At 40.8% G+C, this 27235-nt stretch overlaps 1 protein-coding gene and 1 long non-coding RNA gene across 2 annotated transcripts in view; one reads left to right on the top strand and one right to left on the bottom strand.

Annotated features, from left to right (window-relative positions):
- Positions 1 to 27235, bottom strand: part of LOC142104341 (uncharacterized) — a 128651-nt gene that overhangs the window by 37381 nt on the left and 64035 nt on the right. The gene's annotated exons all lie outside the window — the stretch shown is intronic.
- Positions 3168 to 27235, top strand: part of CYP26B1 (cytochrome P450 family 26 subfamily B member 1) — a 65124-nt gene continuing 41056 nt past the window's right edge. Inside the window, exon 1 of the mRNA XM_075188875.1 lies at positions 3168 to 3260. The gene's annotated coding sequence lies outside the window, so the exon portion shown is untranslated. The remainder of the gene's footprint in view (positions 3261 to 27235) is intronic.

The following is a 27235-nucleotide window of genomic DNA, read 5'->3' as shown; positions in this document are numbered from 1 at the left end:
AAGAAGGTGGTCTGGTCTGATGAATCACATTTTCTTTTACATTATATGGACGGCCGGGTGCGTGTACGTCATTTGCCCAGGGAAGAGACGGCACCAGGATGCACTATTGGAATAAGGCAAGACGCCGGAGGCTGTGTGATGTTCTGGGCAATGTTCTGCTGGGCAACCTTAGGTCCTGGCATTCATGTGGATGTTACGTGCCATCTACGTACATATCACTGCAAATCAATTAAACACCTTCATTGCATCGTTATACCCTAAAGTCAGTGGCCTCTTTCAGCAGGATAATGTGCCCCACACTGCAAAACTTATTCGGGAATGGTCTGAGGAACATGACAAGGTGTTGACTTGGCCTCCAAATTCCCCAAATCTGCCTTCAGGGATCTTGTGGAGTCCATGCCTCAAAGGGTCAGAGCTGTTTGGGCGGCATGAGGGGGATCTACACAATATTAGGCATGTGGGTTTGATGTTGTGGCTGATCAGCGTGTACAGAAACAGAGACAACCTGGACGCACTAAGGACCAACTTTGCACAACGCAAAACTATTTTCACCATCATAACCAAGAAGTGCTCCGAAGTGAGCGCAAAATCTGAAACATCCCAATCAAGTCCAATCCCCCCTCCCCCACACACACACTTTCATGAGTCTCCCCACTGTATGGGTAGCTTCTCCTTACAAATTGCTTGGTCCTAGCACCTGCTGAGTCGCTGGAATATAGTAGAGAGCAGGACTGTTGTAGACAATCATTAAGTCACCTCCAGTCCATCCTGGAGTAAAGCACAATGGATAACACCAATTCTATTCATAAAAAAAAAGAGTACTAATCTCAACTGGTTAATGTTATCAGTGACACAGAGTAATTATTAATCGTAGAAACAGAACACATCCCTGGAGGTACAGTAAAACTTAACACTACCTGTCGGTTGAGCGTTACTTCTGTCGCAGCGTTTTATTTGCCTGCGCCACTAACCCCGACGCTGGTCGCAGAGAGAGCGCGGTGTATATACAGACGCGTCATCTGCGTGTAATGCACAATACAGGCGTCTAACACATCTTATTGACACGAATTGCATTAATATTGAATTACAGGCAGACTAAAACAACTTGTTAACATAAGTACCCCATGGCAATAGTTTGAACCCGTTCATGTTATATTACAAATACACAATAAAAATATATATATATATATATATATATATATATATAATATTCAGAATTGGTTTCGCTGCATTACGTTTATACCCGTCAGTCTGCATTTTGTCTTAATATGATTTTATTTGGGCATTCGCCAGTCCCACCACGATTAATATAATTTTAATGGGTGAGTTTTATAAATACTTTGGACATTGGTCATTGGGGATTTTCCAATGTGAAACTAATTTCTAGATAACATTGTTACTAACAGGTTTAGTAATAATTTCGTTGTTTTTTTCATTAGAAAATCACCGTTGAAATGTTACCATTAAAACATTGATATTTACTAATATATACAGGCGCAGTATGTGCTGGAATATAGAATATAATTACCGATAATGATTATTACACTTCGGTACTAACTAACCGGACCCCGCGCAATGCAATTCATAAAATAATATGTTGTACAAGTGGGTTTTGTGCACCCCGTATACAGACAATTATAATAATCTATATTATTAGTAAACACGTCAAAAATCCCTTGTATTTGCTTAGAGTAAGTAAATAACTGTAATTAAATAATTAATGTTTTGATTATTCCGCTAAATAAAATGTAACATGATCTGCTCACTGCACCTGTCTGTGTATAATAATAATAATAATAATAATAATAATCGTATATACATACAAATATATATATGTATATATCTATATATATAAATATATATATAGATATATATAGATATAGATATAGATATACACATATATCCAGACAGATACACATATTTGTTGATTCTTTATTCCTTTATAGATTTATTGTCCAAGTATATATTTTAATTATTTATTTTGCAGGATATATTTTACATATTTACACTGCATCAAATGTTAAGTTGTTTCTATGTAAATAATTAAATTGAATGAACTCGGAGATGTGAATTTCCCAACAAGACAGAGGCACACAGGTAGCGGTTAAGTGAGCGCACAATACAAGGTCACGTCTAGTTCTACAGTCATTCGTACATGCATGTAAACATGTATGTATAGAGTATGTGACATGTTGTAGACAGATGTAACAATCGTTTTAATTTGAATTTGATTGCAGGCTGACTCGTCCTCAGATATATTCCAGAGGGCGCGCAGAGATCTGCATAATGGCAGGGTTACCTACCTCTCAGCTGGAGGGGGCTGCCCGCTGCCCCCCGGGGCTGTGACAAGTGCCTGTGGTCTGTGACTTTGGCCCTTGGAGATGGAGAGATGTGGAATAGCGCAGTGCCAGTTTTGTACATAGCGCTTGGCACCTGTTTGCGCCCGCAGGTCTGACACCTAATGCCCATCATGTCACTGCGGTGGCACCAGGCACACTGCGTGTGTAACACGTTTATAAACACCAGTAATTATAGCAGCCTGACATGTGCTGGCTGTAATAACAGACAGAGGCTTTTACAAGACATGACCAGTGTGTGCCAAGTCATTACTGCACCTTTCTAGTGACCAGGCACATCTTATGTGCCACAGCCAGCAGGAGTCAGGAGAGAATCAGAATCATCCTAAAATCCACCCCCCCCCCCTTTCAGTGAGTCTCCCCTTTCCCTGATAGCTCCCCCAATTGTCAGAGCCATGAAGAAAATGCACTTAAGACTCTTTGTGACGGGATGAAATTTGATAAACCTTGTCCCTTCCTACAGCAAGACACAGTGGCTTCCGAGTGCCTTTCAAAGTGTTTCTGCAAGTAGTGAACCGGGAGGGGGGTGGGAGAGAAAGGGAGAGGGAGGGGGGGAGAAGGAGATATCTGAGAACCCAAATTGGAGCCCTCTTTTAACATCCCCTGGACGAGAAAAAGAAAAAGTCAAAATGATAAGAAGAGAGAACAGTCCCATAGCTCCTATAAATGGGAGGGGGGGGGGGAGGGGGGGCTGGGTGTTTCAGAGCCCCCCACCCCTTCCTCACCCTAATGATGCCATCTTTTAAATAGCTCTGAATATTCATTAGAGACAAGTCGGTGTGGGTGGGTACCAAGCCAAGTTTATTCTATAAAATGCAGAAGGAATCTTTGCATTGAAACTTGTCTGCTTTGAAAAATTGACACAATCTTTATATTTTCCTGCATTAGCCAAGTGGTGTCTGGGTAAGTTACACTATTTTTCCGTTGTAAGTCTAGGCATTCAATGGCTGCACTCTGCTTCAACTCTGCAATTACTCACTGTCAGGAAATATGTACATGATATTTTATTTATCTGCAACATCCAAAATTCATGACATACCGTTAACTAGATGTGAATTTGATGTGGTTTTTAACTAATATTTATCGGGCATATTTGTTTCTTTATTTAAATTGAAATAATAATACAATAGCATTGTCATCCTGCACAGCACACTTGTAAATTCATATCGATGTCTGCAGAGCAGTGAGCAAAATAACTTGAAATAAGATAATCAGGGGATTAGTAATGTTGTGTGTTTGAATTTTGTTCAATGGGAAAATAAATCACAGCATCAGCACATTGAATTACATTGTATAAGTATAAATGTTAAATATTTAATTTGTCTACAGATAATAAATACATTGCAAGAGTCTATTGTAAAATGATAATTCCACTGCTAGAACTAATATAAAATAGCCATAATGTAAGTAGAAGAAGCATAAAATCATTAGTTTGGAAGCCAACAGACTAGCAAAACATCTCCACCCTAGGGGGATATAATCAGGAAGATAATTGAATTACTTGTCTTTGTTGTTTCAATGCAGTTTCTTCTGTTGTGTAGGAAACACTTAACTTGCACTGAGCTAATACACACAATATATATATATATATATATATATATATATATATATATATATATATATATATATATATATATATCACTACAGCTTTATACTGACAGTGTGTTGTTTTACATCAGGAAGATTAATCACAAGGTTTGACTGTAATCTTTGCAATGCAGCTAGCATTGTTGATCTATAGTAATATATAGGTGACAGCTGAATACTACTTGAAGATAATGAAGTGTGAGAGTGAGTGAGACGCTTACATTAACATTAGTTGTGTATTAGGCATTATCTGTTATATTATTGTTATCATTTCTTTATTTAGCATCAATCATATTATGCAGACTATATATGTAATCATTCACATGAGTTGTATTTATTATATTAACAATTTTGGACGCACATCGGGCTACCTTTGATATTTAGTTTAGACTAAATATCTAGGGTTAGTCTCTAGAATTTGTTAGTAAATTTGTATTTTTTCTATGTGAATTGCCATTTAGCAGGCGGTGATCTGACCTAACTTTCTGCAGTAGATAATTCTGTGCCATGATGCAGGTGCAAGTCCTAGAATTTAGAGGAAGTTAAAAAATATATATCCAATAATATTAAATAAAAAAATAAAATATATATATATATATATATATATATATATATATATATATGTATACTCTGCCCACTTTGCAACATGTTTTATTTAATTAAATAATTGCTCTTAAAATGACCCTGAGCACACTTGAAGTCCAGTTTCTATTCCTGTATTTAGCAATTTCTTCTAGTAAATGTGTCAGACTTTCTGTCGATGTCAGAAATACACAGACATCCATTCTAAACATGAATCACTTCACATTATGTTCCACAGTGTAATAATGTATCAGATGTAAGCATCATATCATATTATCTACACTGAGTGTTCTCAAAATGTATCCAGAGCGAGTAATCCCTTTATGTCTATAAATCTTTACAACATGATATTTGTAAATTAGTACAAAGTTCTCTATGTAAAAGGTCGGACATTCATAATATGATCAAACTTTGGTTCTAAGAACTTGGGGGTGATTTGCTAAAAATGTACATTTTACCCCATTTTGGTAGATCTGAGTCTTGTATCAATCGCCCAATCAGGTTATTTTTATTTGTTGCAGTTTCAGCATATAATACTATAGAGAAATGTTGCTGCGTTTACATATCACTTTAAATATTTTACCTTTATATTTTCTACAGTCTTCTTGACCCCTAATTGTATTTTAAACATACTGAGTTCCAACTCTGTATCCTAAATGGAAGATTATAGGGTTGTGCTGAGCACCCTCTCTTTTCGTAAGGTTTTATATTCGTAAATAATTGCAATGAATCTTCTCTGATTTTATTGCCTACATTTAACCCTTTATCGACTCTGTAAACTGTAATTTCAGGATAAATATAGCCGTCTGAATTTGCCTGATGTAATCGCCACTGGTCAAATAGCTTAGGAATTGATTGATCAGTATTATTTTATATCTAAACATTTACACGTGCTGCGATTTGTTTTCCCCATTTGCAAATTTATTGCTTTTTGCTGCACCGTGAAACTATAGTCACGCGATAAAGTTCTTTAGGGGGTAGCTGCAAAAAGGAATGCTGGATGAATGAGCTGATGATACGAATCCTCCCGTAGATCAGGCATTGTCTCAGGTAGGTGTGCCACCGGTTAGTGTCAGAGATATTTGTCGTGTGTGTGAGAGTGTAACGGCTGTAGCAGGGGGTCAGTGCAGCTCTCCGTATTGTGGGAAGGCGAGGAAGGACTGACTCTGGGTTGCAGTAAAGCGTGAGCACGCAGCATCCTCACAAGCAGGCTATGTTGAAGTGGCTTGGCTCTGGAAATTAATGCACAGCATACGGGGAATCTTGGCTGGGAAACAGAGGAGGACGGTGATCAAACACATGTTTGTTTGGGAATTGTTTGCTTGTGCGGTTTAACCCCTGATTATGACATTAAACTCGGTGTTTAGTGAATATCTATCAGTTTCTGTATTTATCTGGCTATGTAATTGTATAAATGCCCCACGCTCAACAATCCGTCTCTTGTTTTTGCTCGTGTCACAACCCTTTACAATGATGGTGGATATTATTGTCGTGCAGCCAACCTAACAAAATACTAGTTAGACTAAACGCTGGTAAACCCCCTTTATGATAATTAATGTACATGGTCTGACTTTATCATAACGGTAGAGTGAACGGTATATTCACACTAAGATGGGTCACTCATATCCGCTATATAAAATATAGAGAGGTACCGTGCATTGCGGCTAAATCTCCAGGCGGATTTCCCCATTATTACATCAATAACGTTTCTTACTTCCAAACAGGATTCATTTTCTACTAAATATTTCGGACAGTATTTATCGCTGATCGGCTAAGTATGACTGCCCTCAATATCGCCATTTGTGTATAGATTTAATAGCTATAAATAGGTGGGGGTTAGGCCTGATTCACATAAGCAGTACAGAAATATCCGTAGTTAGCCGCAATCCAATGCTGCCAAGTGTAACACTCTTAGAATCATAATTATTTCCTGTGGATAAATCATTCTCAGAGTATTGTATTGACAACACAGTGGCCACGAGTGCTATGGAAGACGAGGACTTGTAGTGATTATTTCAGGCAATTGTAAAACAACAGTACAGACAGACGAGCGGTGAGGCCAGCAGAATGTTCGGGGGAACGGAAAAAGAGAGAGGTCTAGATTCAGTGGAGCAAATGGTAGTTACACTGGTGTTACGTGGGCTCCATTCAATGCCGTGTTTTGCCAGGCAGATAAGTGCGCCATTCTGACGCTCTCATGCGTCAGACTTGCGCGCTTCAGCTGTAAAACCCTCTCTGGCAGCCTTATTGTCGCTAAAAGCGCTCTAATGTGACAGCGAAGCCGTATTTCCCATTCAGTACGAGATGTTGACACGCCAATTTATGACAGCTTGAGAGCTCCATGTTTACACGTGGCGCCAGCCTTAGCCGCACTTACAACATTGGGTTAACTTTTTTGAGACTTCATCTCGAAAGGACTTTGATAAAATAGGGAAGAACCAATGAAGGGCTGAAAACAATACTGCAGGTTCTGAAGCACAAAACTGGAGCTAGATTAATATGTACAGCTTAGTGGGGAGAAGAGAACGGGGTGGGTAATATTTGAGGCAAAAAAGGATTGCAGTCGTCAGAAGAAGTAATTTACTAGTTCAGTACTATAATAAGAGGACACAGAATAAAACGCATGGGACAATAATGTCCAAAAATATCTGAAGTAGTGGACTAGTGGTTGAAACTCTCAGCAAATGAGGTGGGAAGTAGCAGTCACGATGAACACAGGTCTGTCCCGATGCTAAACCTTTATTAAATTAAATCGGAAACACAGTGGCTCAGTGGTTAGCATTTCTGCCTCACAGCACTGGGTTCATGAGTTCAATCCCCGACCATGGCCTTATCTGTGTGGAGTTTGTATGTTCTCCCCGTGTTTGCGTGGGTTTCCTCCAGGTGATCCGGTTTTCTCCCACACTCCAAAAACATATTGGTAGGTTAATTGGCAGCTACCTAATTGACCCTAGTATCTCTCAGTCTGTGTGTGTATGTCTGTGTGTGTTCGGAAATTTAGACTGTAAGCTTCAGGGACTGATGTGAGTAAGTTCTCTGTACAGCGCTGCGGAATTAGTGGCGCTATATAAATAAATGGTGATGATGATGATGATGATGAAATGGACGGGTTAGATGTCTCATCTGCCGTCAGCATTCAACATTTCTGCAATAATAACAACATTTTCTTGCTCACGAAAAAGAATGTGTAATGGAAAATGGATCCTCGTAAGTTTGTGGTTCGCCACGCAGAAGCCAATGTCCGTTAGTTTGATGAATGTTGTCTGCAGTTGTGGTTGGTACATCACAGCGTTACCCTAGGTGAGGATGTTGTTGCCGTACAATGGACGTGGTGAATCATGTGGTTTGTGGAACTCTGAAAAGACGCATCATCATCATCATCAATACTTATTTGTAAAGCACCACAAAACTCTGCAGCACTGAAACAATCCGTATAAAACGAGATACATAAAAATAATCGATACACAAAACAGAGCATGTACATACAATGCACATATGTAGAGATATAGCTAACGCCAATAGTTATCTCTGGCATTGTACTTACTGCAAGACATCAGATGTCATTGTCTCCCACTGCTTGCTTAACTCTACATTATAAAACGTTCCTGCTCCCACCCAACGTTCAAGTCCTTATCCATGTTGCTCTTCTCCTAATATTCATGTTTAAATTGCCCCCTGGTCTTATTACACGGCAGTGTCAGTCTAAGACCCCCACACACATATCGGTGTCTCTCATAGATTGCGATTTAATTTAACTCCCTGTTAAACTATTGTAAGTTGTGGATGTACAAGTTGATCCAGAGCAATCTGCTCCCTGCTCGGGTCACAGAAGGGCAGGGAAGTTATTGAATCCACCGTTTCCTGTCACTCAACGGAGCACATTACAGACGCATTATATGTATAATATTCTCTGATAGGTTGTTACGGAGTTACCTGTCTCGGAGTCAGCAGTTGGCGTGATGTCCCCGTGTAGCGATTAGATTTTCTTTCTTACGATGCCTGAATATTATCAGCCTATAATCTTTCATCATCCGGATCGTCATACAATAATGTTCAAGGATAATTTGTCAGATAATTAGTTAAATCCCCTCTTTACCAGCCCCAATTCCAAACAGTCTCATTGGTTTATTTTAAAGACTACCTGTACCAAGAAACCAAACATAGCCCCTGAACTAAATTTACTGTAAGTCATTTCCTGAATATATGTTTTCAGCAGAACTCCTTCCCTGCACCTAATTTCTTACATTAACTACTGTTGTACTCATTCTCAGAAGTGGTGATTTTCTGGAGTCACGCTTGGCTGAGAACCTGGACACAATTTGCAAAAAATGCCCAAAAGAACATGCAACGTCAGGTTTTATAGGTACTAATTTATGACGATGTCTGTTTAATTTCATATCAGAAATTCTCCTCTAATTTCCAGTTATTACAGAGGTTAAGTAAAATCTTCTGAGGATATGGTTGTAGAACGGCAGAGATTCTTCATTCCAAATGTGAGTTGTGTTCTGTTTGCAGGGTACACAATTCCAAATAATGGTAATTACAGTTCAATAGACCAGTCAGGCCAGCAATGAGATGCCTACATTGTTGTTTACAATAAACTGTTACACAATTACTCAACACCACTGTCTCAATACATCAAGGAAAAGCTATTGAGATATTTTTCAGGCTAAAATGTTCAGGCTCTACGAAGGGGTAATATAATGCACTGGGTAATGACATTTACAAGGCATGACACAGATTTCTTGCTAATACAGAGCTACCACCTACACGCAGGTCTAATTAAGCCTAGTTTGGCCTCGTTTTGCAGGATAGACTGTTCTGGTCAGGGGGGGAAATCTCCAGCAGTTTTACTGGAACAGTGAGAAGAGATCGGGAGATATTTTCCTATAGTGTCTTCTGTGTAATAACACTTACGTAGCAGACATTTGTGTCAATGCCTTACCTGGTAGTATTAGCAATATAACAGTAATACTTTCATAATGATTAGATTGCATCTCTCCCCCCAACACACTGTTTCATAGAATATTGTGCTGTCCAAGTCTATTACATGCAAAGCGCTACCCTTCCCCACAATACATTCACTAAGTCCCCCCGACCTGGCGTGATCAATGCTGTCACTCACTATTCTCTCTCCCTGCCACAAAGGAGCGAGACGGCTATGGACTGTAGCCAAGGGTCTTCCTTAATTCCCGGTTTGTCTAGTACAGGCATTTTGCTGAGTGCAGAAAGGTCATGTAAGCTGCTTTTATTTGATGCCGCATTAAAAAGGTGGTGTAACCGAACAAAGCTCCCAAGATGACTGCGTAAGCCTCAACAAGTACGCGTTCGTCGTTTGTAGAAGGTTAATTGTAAAATGAGCTTCAGTCATTTCCAAAAAGGAGGAGAGCGATCGGTTACGTACAGTAGAGGCAGCCATTTTGTGTGCGGAACAAACACTCGTGAGAATGCAGCTTATCGATTCCTGGAACGACTAAAAGATCTTAATATGTTATAGTTTGGAGCAGAGAAGGGAACAGGGGGACAAGATAGAAACTTTCAAATATATCCAGGGTTATAACAAGGTGCAGGAGGGAAACATTCTACAAAGGAAGAGAAGTATTAGAACACGAGGACATGAAGAGTTGGAAGTAGTGGAAGGAGCAGGGTACCCGAGCAGCACAGAGTGGGGATGTGAGGCTTCCATTACTCTGATCTGGGAAGATTTTGGTGTGAAATATACCTCTATATAAAGTTCATATTCCAAGTCACTTGTTTAAATACCTTGGTGAGATCGGCAGCTGTTAAATTGCTCCCACATTAAGAGAGGGTTGGCAAAGATTCAGGTTGGCAAAGGGTCAGCTGGTCAATTGCTTCTCTGGCATTAAGCAAAGGGTGAAGTGTCCTTTGGTGATGTAATTACAGTACCCAACTTTATACAATGACCCGTATAGTGTTCTCTAGACTAAATGGCTGTTTACTGTGACTCGCAGGTCCATACGAGCAGGGACACAAAGTTCCAGAAGAGGAAACTGATTACCGTTAAACTGACAGATCTCATCGTGAGTCGTTAGTGTCTATCCCTATATTCTTACCTGTGTCAGCCATGACAAGACATGACATTGTGCTGTTGTATCATAGGTCATATATAGTCTCAGCCCCAGAAATGTAATATTTCCAGCCCTCCCTGATGTCAGCAGAAGCACAACAGCCACAGATTGGAGAATGGAAGATTTGTTACTTCTCCTCTCCAAAATCTTCCAACTTTCTACCTTTCATCTACAGCACGGAAGATTAAAGCCGAGGAACTAAGTCTGCCCTAATTAGAGCCGGAAAAAAATATCTTTTGGAAGCAAACAAAAAAACACTTTATAATAGCAGAGCTTTGTGTATTTGTAACATAGACATATGGTGCCAGGACTCGGGATTCTTGGAACTGTGGAGAATTCCATCAAATCATCCAGCAAGAGAGCTTAGTAATGAAACAGTGACCAATAAACATCATCACTGAACAATCTCCAATGGACGAAGAAAGTAGGAGAAACCAATATAAATTAGGCAGATATATGCTATTATCAGCGAGCTGCGTGGGCATAGTGAAATATGTAGGTGGCACCGGATGAATGGTGGGGTCTGTGAGTTGGACTGGAGCTATGGGTGAATGGTAGAGAATGTGGGTGATGAAGAATGTAAGTGGCACGGGTGAATGGTGTGGACTGTGAGTTGGACTGGAGCTGTGGGTGAATGGTAGAGAATGTGGGTGATGAAGAATGTAAGTGGCACGGGTGAATGGTGTGGACTGTGAGTTGGACTGGAGCTGTGGGTGAATGGTAGAGAATGTGGGTGATGTAGAAGGAAGAATGTAAGTGGCACGGGTGAATGGTGTGGACTGTGAGTTGGACTGGAGCTATGGGTGAATGGTAGGGAATGTGGGTAATGTAGAATGAAGAATGTAAGTGGCACCGGATGAATGGTGTGGACTGTGAGTTGGACTGGAGCTGAGAGTGAATGGTAGAGAATGTGGGTGATGTAGAATGAAGAATGTAAGTGGCATCAGGTGAATGGTGTGGACTGTGAGTTGGACTGGAGCTATGGGTGAATGGTAGAGAATGTGGGTGATGTAGAATGAAGAATGTAAGTGGCACCAGTTGAATGGTGTGGTCTGTGAGTTGGACTGGAGCTGTGGGTGAATGGTAGAGAATGTGGGTGATGAAGAATGTAAGTGGCACGGGTGAATGGTGTGGACTGTAAGTTGGACTGGAGCTATGGGTGAATGGTAGAGAATGTGGGTGATGAAGAATGTAAGTGGCACGGGTGAATGGTGTGGACTGTAAGTTGGACTGGAGCTGTGGGTGAATGGTAGAGAATGTGGGTGATGAAGAATGTAAGTGGCACGGGTGAATGGTGTGGACTGTGAGTTGGACTGGAGCTATGGGTGAATGGTAGAGAATGTGGGTGATGTAGAAGGAAGAATGTAAGTGGCATCAGGTGAATGGCGTGGACTGTGAGTTGGACTGAAGTTGTGAGTGAATGGTAGGAATGGTGAATGGTGTTTGGAGAAAACATGCCTTCAATTGGGTACGTAGAATTTAGCAACTGTCTTCTTTTATTAAATTCACATTTATGTCCTATAAAAGGTGCAGGAAGGCACACGGCTATGTGAGAACCATGCTGCCTCTAGTGTTGAAATGAACACATAACTGTTAGTATATTTATTTACCTATAACTTATTAACAACATTTTTTTGATAACAGTGTACTTTCTTCATTCGGCAGAGTTAAACAAACCATATTACTTGTACAAGTCATTTTATAGTATAATGACATTTGTTTTACTTGAATAAAACCTCTAGTATAATCTACTGCTTTGGTAAAAAACTCTAAAAGACTTCTATCTCACAGCAAATATAGAAACACATGACTGACTCTGTCCTCCAAGCTTTACATGCCAGATTAGAGTGAACTTTTAATAAGTAGTCTTCAAAAATGTATATACTGTTCTCCCAGTACTGCCACTTACATTTACCACTACAATGAAGGTATCCTTGATGGTGTGGGTTCCTGTAGACTTTCAGGTAACTTTTACTTATTGAGTTGTACATGCCCTAATGCAGTTTTCACTTAATGCATTGCCTCATTATTTTGGCTTCCATCTGTGCTAGAAAGCCATGTATTACCAGTCAGCGTGGTTTATCGTGTGGGTGAATGGTAGAGAATGTGAAAAGCTAAGAGAGAATGGTGGAAGGAATGTATGAGTGAATAGTAGAGAATGTGTATGGTGCAGAGATAGAATGGTGGAGGGAATTTGTGGGTGATTGATGGAGGATATGGCTGTCAGAAAGAATGGTGGAGGGAATGTGTGAGAGAATGATAGTAGATATAACTGGTGTAGAGAGAATGGTGGAGGAAATGTGTGAGTGACTGATAGTGGATATAACTGGGGTAGAGAGAATGGTGGAAGGAATGCGTGGGTAAATGATGGTGGATATAGCTGGTGCAGAGAGAATGGTGGAAGGAATGTGTTGGTGAATGATGGTGGATATAACTGGGGTAGGGAGAAGGGTGGAAGGAATGTGTTGGTGAATGATGGTGGATATAACTGGTGTAGAGAGAATTGTGGAAGGAATGCGTGGGTGAATGATGGTGGATATAACTGGTGTAGAGAGAATGGTGGAAGGAATGCGTGGGTGAATGATGGTGGATATAACTGGTGTAGAGAGAATGGTGGAAGGAATGTGTTGGTGAATGATGGTGGATATAACTGGTGGAGGGAGAAGGGTGGAAGGAATGTGTTGGTGAATGATGGTGGATATAACTGGTGGAGGGAATGTGTTGGTGAATGATGGTGGATATAACTGGTGTAGGGAGAAGGGTGGAAAGAATGTGTTGGTGAATGATGGTGGATATAACTGGTGTAGGGAGAAGGGTGGAAGGAATGTGTTGGTGAATGATAGTGGATATAACTGGTGGAGGGAGAAGGGTGGAAGGAATGTGTTGGTGAATGATGGTGGATATAACTGGTGTAGGGAGAAGGGTGGAAGGAATGTGTTGGTGAATGATGGTGGATATAACTGGTGTAGGGAGAAGGGTGGAAGGAATGTGTTGGTGAATGATGGTGGATATAACTGGTGTAGGGAGAAGGGTGGAAGGAATGTGTTGGTGAATGATGGTGGATATAACTGGTGTAGGGAGAAGGGTGGAAGGAATGTGTTGGTGAATGATGGTGGATATAACTGGTGGAGGGAGAAGGGTGGAAGGAATGTGTTGGTGAATGATGGTGGATATAACTGGTGTAGGGAGAAGGGTGAAAGGAATGTGTTGGTGAATGATAGTGGATATAACTGGTGGAGGGAGAAGGGTGGAAGGAATGTGTGGGTGAATGATAGTGGATATAACTGGTGTAGAGAGAATTGTGGAAGGAATGTGTTGGTGAATGATGGTGGATATAACTGGTGTAGGGAGAAGGGTGGAAGGAATGTGTGGGTGAATGATGGTGGATATAACTGGTGTAGGGAGAAGGGTGGAAGGAATGTGTTGGTGAATGATGGTGGATATAACTGGTGTAGGGAGAAGGGTGGAAGGAATGTGTTGGTGAATGATGGTGGATATAACTGGTGGAGGGAGAAGGGTGGAAGGAATGTGTTGGTGAATGATGGTGGATATAACTGGTGTAGAGAGAATTGTGGAAGGAATGTGTTGGTGAATGATGGTGGATATAACTGGTGTAGGGAGAAGGGTGGAAGGAATGTGTTGGTGAATGATGGTGGATATAACTGGTGGAGGGAGAAGGGTGGAAGGAATGTGTGGGTGAATGATGGTGGATATAACTGGTGTAGGGAGAAGGGTGGAAGGAATGTGTTGGTGAATGATAGTGGATATAACTGGTGGAGGGAGAAGGGTGGAAGGAATGTGTTGGTGAATGATGGTGGATATAACTGGTGTAGGGAGAAGGATGGAAGGAATGTGTTGGTGAATGATGGTGGATATAACTGGTGGAGGGAGAAGGGTGGAAGGAATGTGTGGGTGAATGATGGTGGATATAACTGGTGTAGGGAGAAGGGTGGAAGGAATGTGTTGGTGAATGATTGTGGATATAACTGGAGTAGGGAGAAGGGTGGAAGGAATGTGTTGGTGAATGATAGTGGATATAACTGGTGTAGAGAGAATGGTGGAAGGAATGTGTTGGTGAATGATGGTGGATATAACTGGTGTAGGGAGAAGGGTGGAAGGAATGTGTTGGTGAATGATAGTGGATATAACTGGTGTAGAGAGAATGGTGGAAGGAATGTGTTGGTGAATGATGGTGGATATAACTGGTGTAGAGAGAATGGTGGAAGGAATGTGTTGGTGAATGATGGTGGATATAACTGGTGTAGGGAGAAGGGTGGAAGGAATGTGTTGGTGAATGATGGTGGATATAACTGGTGGAAGGAATGTGTTGGTGAATGATAGTGGATATAACTGGTGGAGGGAGAAGGGTGGAAGGAATGTGTTAGTGAATGATGGTGGATATAACTGGTGTAGAGAGAATGGTGGAAGGAATATTTGTCACTCACATCAGCCCCTGCCCCATTGGAGCTTACAGTCTAAATTTCCTAACACACACACGGACTAGGGTTAGTTTTGTTAACCTACTAGTATGTTTTTGGAGCGTGGGAGGAAAGCGGAAACCCACGCAAACACGGGGAGAACATACAAACTACACACAGATAAGGCCAAGATCGGGATTTGAACTTATGACCTGTGAGACAGCAGTGCTAACCACCGAGCCACCGTGCTGCCAGGGCTATCACTAGAGTGTGAAGCCACAGCCCTTTGATCACATACTAAGTTGTTAACCTTGAGACTGGCTCAATGGCAACCTGTTAAAACTGGCAGAAAATAATTACAAGCCAATGATTAGGATTAAGGAATTAATAACAGCCCCCAGCACATCAGAAACCTTTTGTTGTTCCTATTTTGAGTGACAATAAATGAGTGTAATTCCTGCTAGAATTTATGAGATCATGTCTGCTCGGTCTTCCACAACAAAGGGAGGACTAAACTGCGGCTATAAAATCTAGATAATGTAGATATTTATTACACTTCTGATTTAATGATTCTAATATGATTCCAAGAATAGCAAACTCTCCAAGAACAAGAGAATATACTATATCTCGCATATTCTATCTATCTATCTATCTATCTATCTATCTATCTATCTATCTATCTCATATTCTATCTATCTATCTATCTATCTATCTATCTATCTATCTATCCATCTCATATTCTATCTATCTATCTATCTATCTATCTATCTATCTATCTATCTATCTATCTATCTATCTATCTCATATTCTATCTATCTCATATTCTATCTATCTTCTATCTATCTATCTATCTATCCATCTCATATTCTATCTATCTATCTATCTATCTATCTATCTATCTATCTATCTCATATTCTATCTATCTCATATTCTATCTATCTTCTATCTATCTATCTATATCATATTCTATCTATCTATCTATCTATCTATCTATCTATCTATCTATCTATCTATCTCTCACATATTCCATCTACCTATCACATATTCCATCTATCACATATTCCATCTATCTATCTATCTATATCTATCTATCTATCTATCTATCTATCTATCTATCTATCTATCTATCTATCTATCTATCTCTCACATATTCCATCTACCTATCACATATTCCATCTATCTATCACATATTCCATCTATCTATCTATCTATCTATCTATCTATCTATCTATCTATATCATATTCTATCTATCTATCACATATTCCATCTATCTATCTATCTCATATTCTATCTATCTATCTATCTATATATCTATCTATCTATATCATATTTTATCTATCTATCTCATATTATATCTATCTATCTATCTATCTATCTATCTATCTATCTATCTATCTATCTATCTATCTATCACATATTCCATCTATCTATCTATCTATCTATCTCATATTCTATCTATCTATCTCCTATCTATCTATCTATCTATCTATCTATCTATCTATCTATCTATCTATCACATATTCCATCTATCTATCTATCTATCTATCTATCTCATATTCTATCTATCTATCTCCTATCTATCTATCTATCTATCTATCTATCTATATCATATTCTATCTATCTATCTATCTATCTATCTATCTATCTCCTATCTATCTATCACATATTCCATATATCTATCTATCTCCGATCTATCTTTCTATTTATCTCATATTCCATCTATCTATCTATCTCCTATCTATCTATCTATCTATCTATCTATCTAATATTCTATCTATCTATCTCATATCTATCTATCTCATATTCTATCTATCTATCTCCTATCTATCACATATTCCATCTATCTATCTATCTATCTATCTATCACATATTCCATTTATCTATCTATCTTCTATCTATCTATCTATCTATCTATCTATCTATCTATCTATCTATCTATCTATCTATCTATCACATATTCCATCTATCTATCTATCTATCTATCTATCTATCTATCTATCTATCTATCTATCTCATATTCTATCTATCTATCTATCTATCTATCTATCTATCTCTCTATCTATCTATCTATCTATCTATCTATCTATCTATCTATCTATCTATCTATCTATCTCATATTCTACCTATCTATCTATCTATCTATCTATCTATCTATCTATCTATCTATCTATCTATCTATCTATCTCTCTATCTATCTATCTATCTATCAAGCCGACAGTGCTTCTGCCACTATTGCCCTAAGACACTATTGTCCCCAATATAAAACACGCCTGTTTAGCAGGTAACATGTTTCATTGGCTAGTAGAAAGTTTGGCGTGTTCCTCTATTCCCTGTACGCTATATTTACATGTTCTTCCCTCCCCCGCAGTGACACGTATGATTTTAGAAGTGCCTATGGAGTTCTGTGACTGTATAACGTTATAATGCTGCTGTAGTTGTTTAACGAAATAAAACATTTTAGTGTTTCAAGAAATTATGTTCTGTTGTTCTTTTAGTTTAATTATGTAATTTATTTTCTTTAAATGAGAGACGGGCGCTCTGTCACGGAGCTGTGGGAGAGATTTTTAGTTCTCTGTGAGCTCAGGCTTCAATATTAGACAATATGGTTTATTTGCAAACCACAAACAGTGGAATACTGATCTGATTTTTTAATGTGTGCACAAATGCCTAATTGTCTGCCAGGCGTGTCGTATATTGGGATGGATAGACGTCCACTTTAATTCACTGCCATAGTGCAAATAACTGTAAGGCATAGCATTATCGTTGACTATATGACATGTATGAGAATTTTTTTTACCTGTGATCTACAATAGATCATCATCACCATTTATATACATAGCGCCACAAATTCTGCCGCGCTGTACAGAGAATATAATTTGATAGCAGCCAATTAACCTATCAGTAGTTTTTGGAGTGTGGGAGGAAACTGGAGCACCCGGAGGAAACCCACACAAACACGGGGAGAACATACAAACTCTACACAGATAAGGCCGTGCCTGAGAATCGACCCCAGAAGTGCTAGACACTGAGCCAATGTGTTGCCCTTTATCACATACGGTACCGCATGATTAAGCAGCCTGGACCGGTGCAATTCTCCTGTAAGTATTGTTTTGTGTGTTTATGAGGATTTCCTATTTTTGTAAATTCAACTGTTGGTTTTGGAATCTTGAATTGAATCTGACATTGGGCGAAGGAAAAAGGTGGCAGACTACAAGCTCAATAGACAAGAGACTTGTCTGCAGTTAGAGTAGCAAATACCATAAACACTTTACATTCAGCTCTAAATCACCACCATAGTGCAAATAACTGTGAGTGTTACAGTGTTATCACTGACCATTTGCCAAGCAGAAGAATTTATTTTACCTATATATACCAGCAGTACACTGTGTCATACAACATAAAATTGACTATTTTTCTAGATTCAGCTATTGGTTTTGGATTCTTAAATTTAATTTAGCATTAATAAGGAAGTAGACTACAAGCTCCAAATCTTGTCTGCAGTTAGCGTCGTAAATTCCATAAACGTTCCTGAATGATGATAAATACGGGGGGGGGCATCTTCATCTTCCTGAACACCTGTAGCAAATGAAACGGCTGTACCAAAAGTGTCCACTTGGTGGAGATACAGGGCAAAAAGTGGTAATATAGGGGAACAGATTCACTTATTCCTATAAGAGCCAAGACCTGCGTTTCAACCCTGCAGCACTGAGGGACAGAGAGGAGGAGGGGAGGGAAACACACACAGAGCTCCATTCTCACTCTGTGCTTTTACATATAAGTGGTTTTTGGGGAGGGAAATTAGATCCAGTTCACCAAAACACATACTTCACACAGAGGCTGCTCACATCCACACTGGAAGAACAATATGACAGACAGGACAGATTCACATTCCCCAGTTAGGTCCAAAGACTTAAAACAGCTGGAGAGGTGAATGGGAAATCAATGAACATTTGTTTTTTTTGTTTTTTTATACTGCAATGCAGAGCCAATGCCGTTGTGAACTGGCTCTCTGTGACCCGCTGGTTCTATGGTCCAGGTCAACTGGAGGCGTGCGCAGGGTTAATCCGTATGTATCCGGCTGTAACCCAGAGCCATGAGCCCTCGATATCACAGCAGTTCATACATGTTCCTCTGGCCTGCACTGACCATAAACCTATAATCAATAAATGACAGATATCATCCATTCAGCCATAGGTATAAAACCCTTCCACTTGGTAGTACAGTGGTTATTAAAGATTTTTATACCATTTTAAATGATCTATTCCTTCAATAATGAAGAACCTCAACCCTAAAGTAAAATCTATTATAAGATGTTACAATTAAGTCTGCTGTTCTGCTTAACCGTGAAGGCTGGGTGGTGTATGACCTCTCCTGTATACTAGTCCTGCTCTTATGATTAGGGCTGTCCGGAGGGATCTCAAGCCCTTCAAAGAAACTTCTTGTCCTCTCCTCCCCCCCGCAAAGGTCAGTGCTGCCCGCACAGCCTAGGTGGTTGCGATTACACAGAGGATAGGAGCCTCAAGCTCTCTACTACTGGTCTGTGCTCTTTTGCGGCCAACTGATAGACCGATAAATTTGTGGAGGGGGCCTCTTCTCCCACATATAATCCAGCTCTGCACATCCCTCAGGCGGGATTGGGTAGGATAGGAGCCACGGGCCTTCCTATTACTCTGGACCCTTGACAGTTGCCCAATTCCCAAGTATAATATCCCACCGCTGACCCCACGACTGATCGGAACTTATGCACTTTCTATCCTTCAACCCTCTTGGTGCCTTGCATCGGATTCACACAGATAAGGGTGTTGTCGATCCCCCCCATCATCTTAACAAAGTGATCTCCAGATAAACCCATTATGCACGTCTTGGGTGGAGGTCTTCTTAAATATGACTTAAGATGTAACCCGATTCAAATTCCAGTGCATTCATCTAATAATAGGAACCTCAATTGCTAAAACACATAGCTCTAAAATACAATACTTTCATTGAAGACATTGATGTAACATCGGTTAGTTAGCAATGCCTTAAATCTAACATTCAGTTTATTTGGCTGAATCCCTAGGAATTTAGCAAGATTTATATTCAGATTAATCTATAGTAGAGATGGGCAACATGGTAAGGCCCTCTAATCTTCAAAAGGGCCAACGATACCTTTTATCTCAGTAATAAGATAAAATAATACATTTAATCAAATAAAGAGACACCTATCTGTAATAACATATCACAGGCGTTATACACGTGGTACAAATAACTAAAAATCTGACAATAAAGATGGAAGGACCAGAGGGCCGCAGGAGGGCTGTATGTCTCCCACCTGTTGATAAGCATCAGGCAACTAGATCCAATCTCTGATTTTTTTCTAATTTTAGTACATAGTACAAAGTTAAAAAAAAGTATATTTTTTTTATTTAGGATCCTTTTTCTCAACCCCCATATGCCAATTCAATTCGGTTTAGTAGTTTGTATTCTACTGAAAACCTGGTTTTGGCACATCCCTAAAAACAAATGTTTCCTCTACATGTTTGTCAATCCCACCTGCCGGCTTGGAGGTCCATTGCCATCTATAGAACTGTTTCATCTTATCAGTGTTTTAGGGCTGTATTATATGAACTGTTTAGGTTATGCCTCATGCACTCAAACAGAATCAGGACGCAGAATCCGCCATTCCAACGATACGTCATCCGCTATAGCCCCTCTCTTGTAAAGGGGCTTGTTTGATTAGGGTATTTGCCGTTTGGCATGAGTCACATTGTTTTAAACTTCAGCTGACGGAGAGATTCCCTAAAATTCTCCTGTAGAATTCATACTACCCAGAAATCATTATTACATCAGCGATTCTGAGAGCAGACCTAAAACGTCTACGTCTGGCAATCTGGCATTTGCCAGAGGGTTTGGTGAGCCCCAAATGTTTTTTACTTAGCCTCAGTCAGACCCCAGACCTACTTTAGGTCTGCAGCCACCACGTTATCTGATCTCAGCCACTATTAGTGTACCGGCGGTGACACCGATAGATTCAATATTAGGATGCTCAGGGGATAGAGGCCTTTGTGACCTCACTAGGCTGAACAAAACAATGTTCGATTTTGGGGCAAACATGAATGGAGCCTTGGTCTTTATACATCATGGGTACTTTTTAGCCCCAGTCCGGCCCTCCCATTGCTGTGCTTCATGACCAGGATGTGTTACCTGTGATGGAACGCAGTGTTTTGTTGTCTCCTAGTAATAAAAATCAAACACCGTCTATATAGGTGGCTATATCGGTGGTATATCGATAAATATGTACTAAAAACAAACCTGAGGCCCGAATAGGGTTACACCCCACACTTCAGTCTGAGTGCAAGTGGCTGGATGTGTTCACTTCAAAGACTATATCGCTGAAACTTGATTTTCTGCAATTGTAGTCGCCTCTAATCATCATCTATTTATATAGCGCTACTAATTCCCCAGCGTTGTACAGAGATCTCACTCATATCAGTCCCTGCTCCATTTGAGCTTACAGTCTAAATCCCCTAACATACAACACACACAGACGGAGAGAGACTAGGGTCAATTTGATATCAGTCAATTAACCTACCAATATGTTTTTGGAATGTGGGAGGAAACCGGAGCACCTGGAGGAAACCCATGCAAACACGGGGAGAACATACAAACTCCACACAAATAAGGCCATGGTCGGGAATCGAACTCCTGACCCCAGTGCTGTGAGGCAGAAGTGTTAACCACTGAACCACCGTGCTGCCCATACTAATGGTGTAGCGTATATTTAAAAGTTGAGTGCAGAAATGAAAAAATGACTAAAATACTCCAAAACCTCCAGAAATGTTACCGGATTTACACCACATACTAAGAATTTACTCCATCTTCACCGGAAACAATAAACTGTGGGATATAGTGGGTGAGACATGAAGGAACGCAGGTAGTGGAGTTTTGGGCGGTGTGGGGGCCATGGGGAGGACAGGTTCTCTGTGACAGGTGTACATGTGTTTCTGAAGGTCTGCAAGAGCCACATTTGTGTAAAAATGTCTTTAATGTACTTAGCCAACGCTAGAGTGCTTTTTTCAGACGCCGGACCCTTGGTCCCCCTAGCCGGAGTCCAGCGGTCTTACCTACTCCCCGCCGCTGTTTACTTTGGCGCTGAGCACCGTGAGTCACCACTTCTGGCCGCCATCTTGGATTCGGGTCTGCACATGCACAGATTCGATCTCCTTCTATTACCCCTGTCTCCCATTCATTGGCCTGTCAATCACTCTGACAGGATATTTAAAGCACCTGTGGGAGCTCCCTGGTGCCTGTTCTTTGTGTCAAGCTCCGTGTAGTAAGAAGACGTGGCTCCCGGTGCTCTGCTAGTGTTTCTCTGCTGTATTGTATGCTGCACCATTGCTCACAGTATTTACTTTCTCTCAGTTGCTCCTTTCAGCTTGGCTCCACTCTCCGCAGTGATCATAACCTGTCTGCAGATCATCACATCCCTGTTATCTGCTCCACTCTCCGCAGTGATCATAACCTGTCTGCAGATCATCACATCTCTGTTACCTGCTCCACTCTCCGCAGTGGTAATCATCGCTCTGCAGCCCACTGCACCATTTTATCCAGCTCCACTGTCCGCAGTGGTTCCTGTCTCTCTGCAGACTATCACATACCTGTATCCAGCATACTAGCTATTCTCCTGGTCTGTTCTCTTGGACATTTGGGTTCTCCCTATTGGTGTCACCTAGCACTCTCTCAGGGGGCCGGGACCTGTGGAGCAGAGGCTGCAAAGTCTATACATCCTTGCGGGGGTCCCTGGCGAATACCATCTGCTTCGTTAGACTCCGAGATTACCTAGAAGTGCAGCTGGTACTTGTTGAACCACAAGCACCAGCATGTACTTTCCATCAGTAGCTGCCAGTACATGCTAGAACATGTAGTTCTACAATAGCCCAAAAAAACAAAACACATATATATTTTATAATAACTTTTAATTGAATAAAACACTTACCAAAACTCCTTGTTCACCACATTAATATTAAATAAAATTTTTGTGGTAATCTAATGGGAAATTATTTTGTCTGTGTAATTCAAAGGGAAATTGTCCTGTCTTTGTAATTCAATGGGAAATTATTCTGTCTATGTAATCCAATGGGAAATTCTGTCTTTGTAATTCAATGGGAAATTATTTTGTCTGTGGAATTCAATGGGAAATTGTGCTGTCTTTGTAATCTAACGGGAAAGTGTTATGCAGTAGTAATTCAATGGGAAATTGCTCTGTCTTTGTAATCCAATATGAGAACCCCTCCTCACCTTAAAGACCAATGCATCATGAATTTACTGTAATTTTCCCTTAGCAAATAACTAATCACAAGCGTCCAGCGTGGGAAACACGCTGGTGATTGACTCAGCGGCTAATGGAACTGTTGGTCACTCCAGGTCACAGTCATTCCACGTTGACCGTTTGTGGTGAGTTGTTGTTTAGGATTTCCTAGGGGGTGAGTTTGAGAATTATTAATGCCACTGTTCCTGAATCTTGTCACCATCTACACAGCGGTGAGCAGATTCAGGAGATTTTTTTTTAAAGACTTATCTATAATCCATCTGTATAATACACAGTGCAGTGGCAGTAGTGTGACACAATATATGATATATAGAGTGTGAGGAGATTGGCACTATGGGGACACGTTATGATAAGTAGAGATTTTCTGGCACGTGAAACTCCCTCTATAGCCCCCACATTCAACTTATCTTGTCCAATGTATCCCCCAATTGAATGAAAGTACCGCTCGTTAGACCTCATGTGAAATGCGCTTGGTTTCGTGAGCTGTAAGGTTGGACGCAAAACGTACAATTATGTATTAAGTTAGAGGCTCAGTCCCTGAGTCACTATCTTTCTGCAGATCTGATACTGTACAAGTGGGATTCGTGCTCAAATGTGCTTTTATCAATTAGATAAATAAATAATGGTCTCAAGCAGCCCCAGTGCCAGACAGTATGGGCAAGTTTCAAAAAGCATGGGTCCGCCCTATCATAGTATAAACAAGTCCCAGCCTGGTCAAGGCAAGGTAGGTGCCTCTATGTGGGGCAGGGGGCTAAAAAAGAGCATCCCCCCACCGTCAGAGTCTAACACCCCTGAACTTTAAAGTACTATACTCTTCTAGTTCTCTAGAGGCTGTGGGGTCTTCGTTGATGAATAAAACTGGGAAGTGGGGTACCTAAAACCTCTCTCCGTTATACCAAAATAGTAAAAATAAAGCTACACATACATGCATACCTCCCAGCATTTCAGTCTTCGGGGGCATGGGGCGCGCCATGTCACAATGGAGGTGTGGCCACACCTCCAGAGGGCTGCCCATTTGATTTCTCACTTCCCCAACATTCCCACCCGCGGGACAGCCCTAAAATCGTGACCATCCTGCTGAAATCAGGACAGTTGGTAGGTATGTACATGAATGAAGTTTAATTGAAAAAAAAAAACGACCTCCCCAAGGCTTAGTTGACTTAATTCTTAAGTCGTAGTCCAATGGGACAAAAACCTGAGAAAGAAGGAGACATAGAGCTGACCACCACTAAATGATCAAAACAAGGGACCCCCCCAAGACTCCCCATTTCCACTAGCCTATGACAAGTGGCCAGCATGAGAAACTGCTTGTGATTGGCTAATGGCAAAAGGCGGGTCCCAGGGACTCCCTGCTTTAATCATTTAGCATGGACAGACTGTTAATAGTGCCATCACTGCCACTAATAAACATAGAAAATGCCTGGTGAGATGGCAGCCATCAAGCGCTAGAGTCAGGGCAGGTGCCATACTACCAGGCAATGCAATTTATTAGTCATATAGATGGCATTGCCCTGGTCATATGCCCCCTGCATTAGGGCTGCAGAAAACACCTGCAGTATACAGGTGATTCAATTAGGTACGAATCGCGCTAATATCACCATCGCGGTCATTGACTTAGCAACTAGCTCTATCTATCGTGCGTTAAATCATGCACTGAGCAAAACATGGGAGGTTCTTTAGCACTATTAACATGAGGGCTGAACGAAAATACTATTCATAATCATTGCCATGACATAGAGTGCCAGAGATTTGTATTGTCTCATGTAGTTCCTGTTGGTAATTAAGAGTGAATTGCAACCTGCATTTGCACTAAACGCCAGGTACATAGTCTTTTTTATATACACCAATGAGTCACAACATTAAAACCACCTGCCCAATATCGTGTAGGTCCCCCTCGTGCTGGCAAAACAGCTCTGACCCATCGAAGCAAGGACTGCACCTCTGAAGGTGTCCTGTGGTATCTGGCACCAAGACGTTAGCAGCGGATCCTTTAAGTCCTGTAACTTGCGAGGTGGGGCCTCCATGGGTCGGACTTTCAGCACCTCCCACAGATGCTCGATCTGAGTCAGATCTGGTGAATTTAGAGACCAAGTCAACACTTTGAACTCTTTGACATGTTCCTCAAACCATCCCTGAATTATCCTGCTGAAAGGGACTGCTGACATCATGGAATACCGTTGCCATGAAGGGGTGTACAAATATTTAGGTAAGTGATACATGTCAAAATAACCTCCACATGAATGCCAGGACCCAAGGTTCCCAGCAGAACATTGCCCAGAACATCACACAGCCTCCGCCAGCTTGTCTTCTTCCCATAGTGCATCCTGGTGCCGTCTCTTCCCCAGGTAAACGATGCACACGCACCCGGCCGTCCATATGATGTCAAAGAAATAGTGGTTCATCAGACCAGGCTACGTTCTTCCATTGCTCCATGGTCCAGTTCTGGCTCTCACGTGCCATTGTAGTGGACAGAGGTCAGCATGGCCACTCTGACCGGTCTGTGGCTACGCAGCAAACTGCGATCCACTGTGTTCTGACACCTTTCTATCATAAACAGCATTAACTTTTCCAGCAGTTTGTGCTACAGTAGCTGTTCTGTGGGACTGGACCAGACAGGCTAACCTTCACTCACCACGTGCATTAATGAGCCTTGGGCGTCCATGACCCTGTCACCAGTTCACCGGCTGTCCTTGGACCACTTTTGGCGAGTACTAACCCCAGCATACCGGGAACACCCCACAAGACCTGCCGTTTTGGAGATGCTCTGACTCAGCCATCACAATTTGGCAGATGTCAAAGTTGCTCAGATCCCTACGCTTGTCCAACACATCAACATCAAGAACTGACTGTTCACCTCTTGTCAGGAGCCATTGTAACGAGATAATCAATATTATTCCCTTCAGTGCTTTTAACGTTGTGGGTGGTAATTATATTAGTATTATATCGTTATAGATAAAAAAACATTACATTTTTACTGTATATAATTATTATGTTTCAGGTGTAAGGTGTAATACAATTCTGCAGTGTTGGTCAGTGCAGAATAAAGCATATTATAGAGATATAGAGGAGCAATAAGCCAAGTGATGGACTCTCAGGAAGCACAGACATTATACTGTACATGAGACATAAAAGTAGTTGGTGGAAAGGACATAATGAAGATGGATGAGGGTCGCTGTTCTGGAGACCTCACAGCGCAGAGGAGCATCGACCAGTGGAATACGCCTCAGTATACTTTATATGCATAACGCCTTACACATGCTTGTATAATAATGTTCTATTATAGACCCTCCTAGGGACACTTGTTGCAGGTGCAAGTAGGGGTCATCAAATTAGCGCAAAAAAACCACATTGACAGATAAGATGTTACCTGGTGGTAAATGTATCAAGCTGCGAGTTTCCGGCAGGTTTGTAAAGTGAAGATGTTGCCTATAGCAACCAATCAGATTCTAGTTATCATTTATTTAGTACATTCCACAAAATGACAGCTAGAATCTGATTGGTTGCTATAGGCAACATCTCCACTTTTCAAACCCGCCGGAAACTCGCAGTTTGATACATTTACCCCACGTCAGTGCAGCAACTTGAGAAGAGTCATAACATATGAAAATAACATAAGCAGTAGATTAAGAGGGGTATTTATCATAGGGCAATAAACCATAGGACGGACAGAAACGGTTCTTGTCATCGTCTATCTATTGGAGCGTTGCCCTATACATCAACGCGTTTCTCCGCCAAGGGATTGCCCGCTAAACCCTATTTAACATTCTCAGGATAGCAACAACAGAGGAGAATGAACGAAAAAATGTTTTGCTAGTTAAATAAAGACATTTTTTCAGTGATGAATACTTTTTAAAGTTTGTATTTAAAATATTCTAAATCTAATTTTAACTAAG

This window comes from Mixophyes fleayi, chromosome 1, assembly GCF_038048845.1.
Source record: "Mixophyes fleayi isolate aMixFle1 chromosome 1, aMixFle1.hap1, whole genome shotgun sequence".
Classification (NCBI taxonomy): domain Eukaryota; kingdom Metazoa; phylum Chordata; class Amphibia; order Anura; family Limnodynastidae; genus Mixophyes; species Mixophyes fleayi.
Note: the sequence above shows the minus strand (reverse complement) of the source record. Positions and strands in the feature narration are given on the sequence as shown.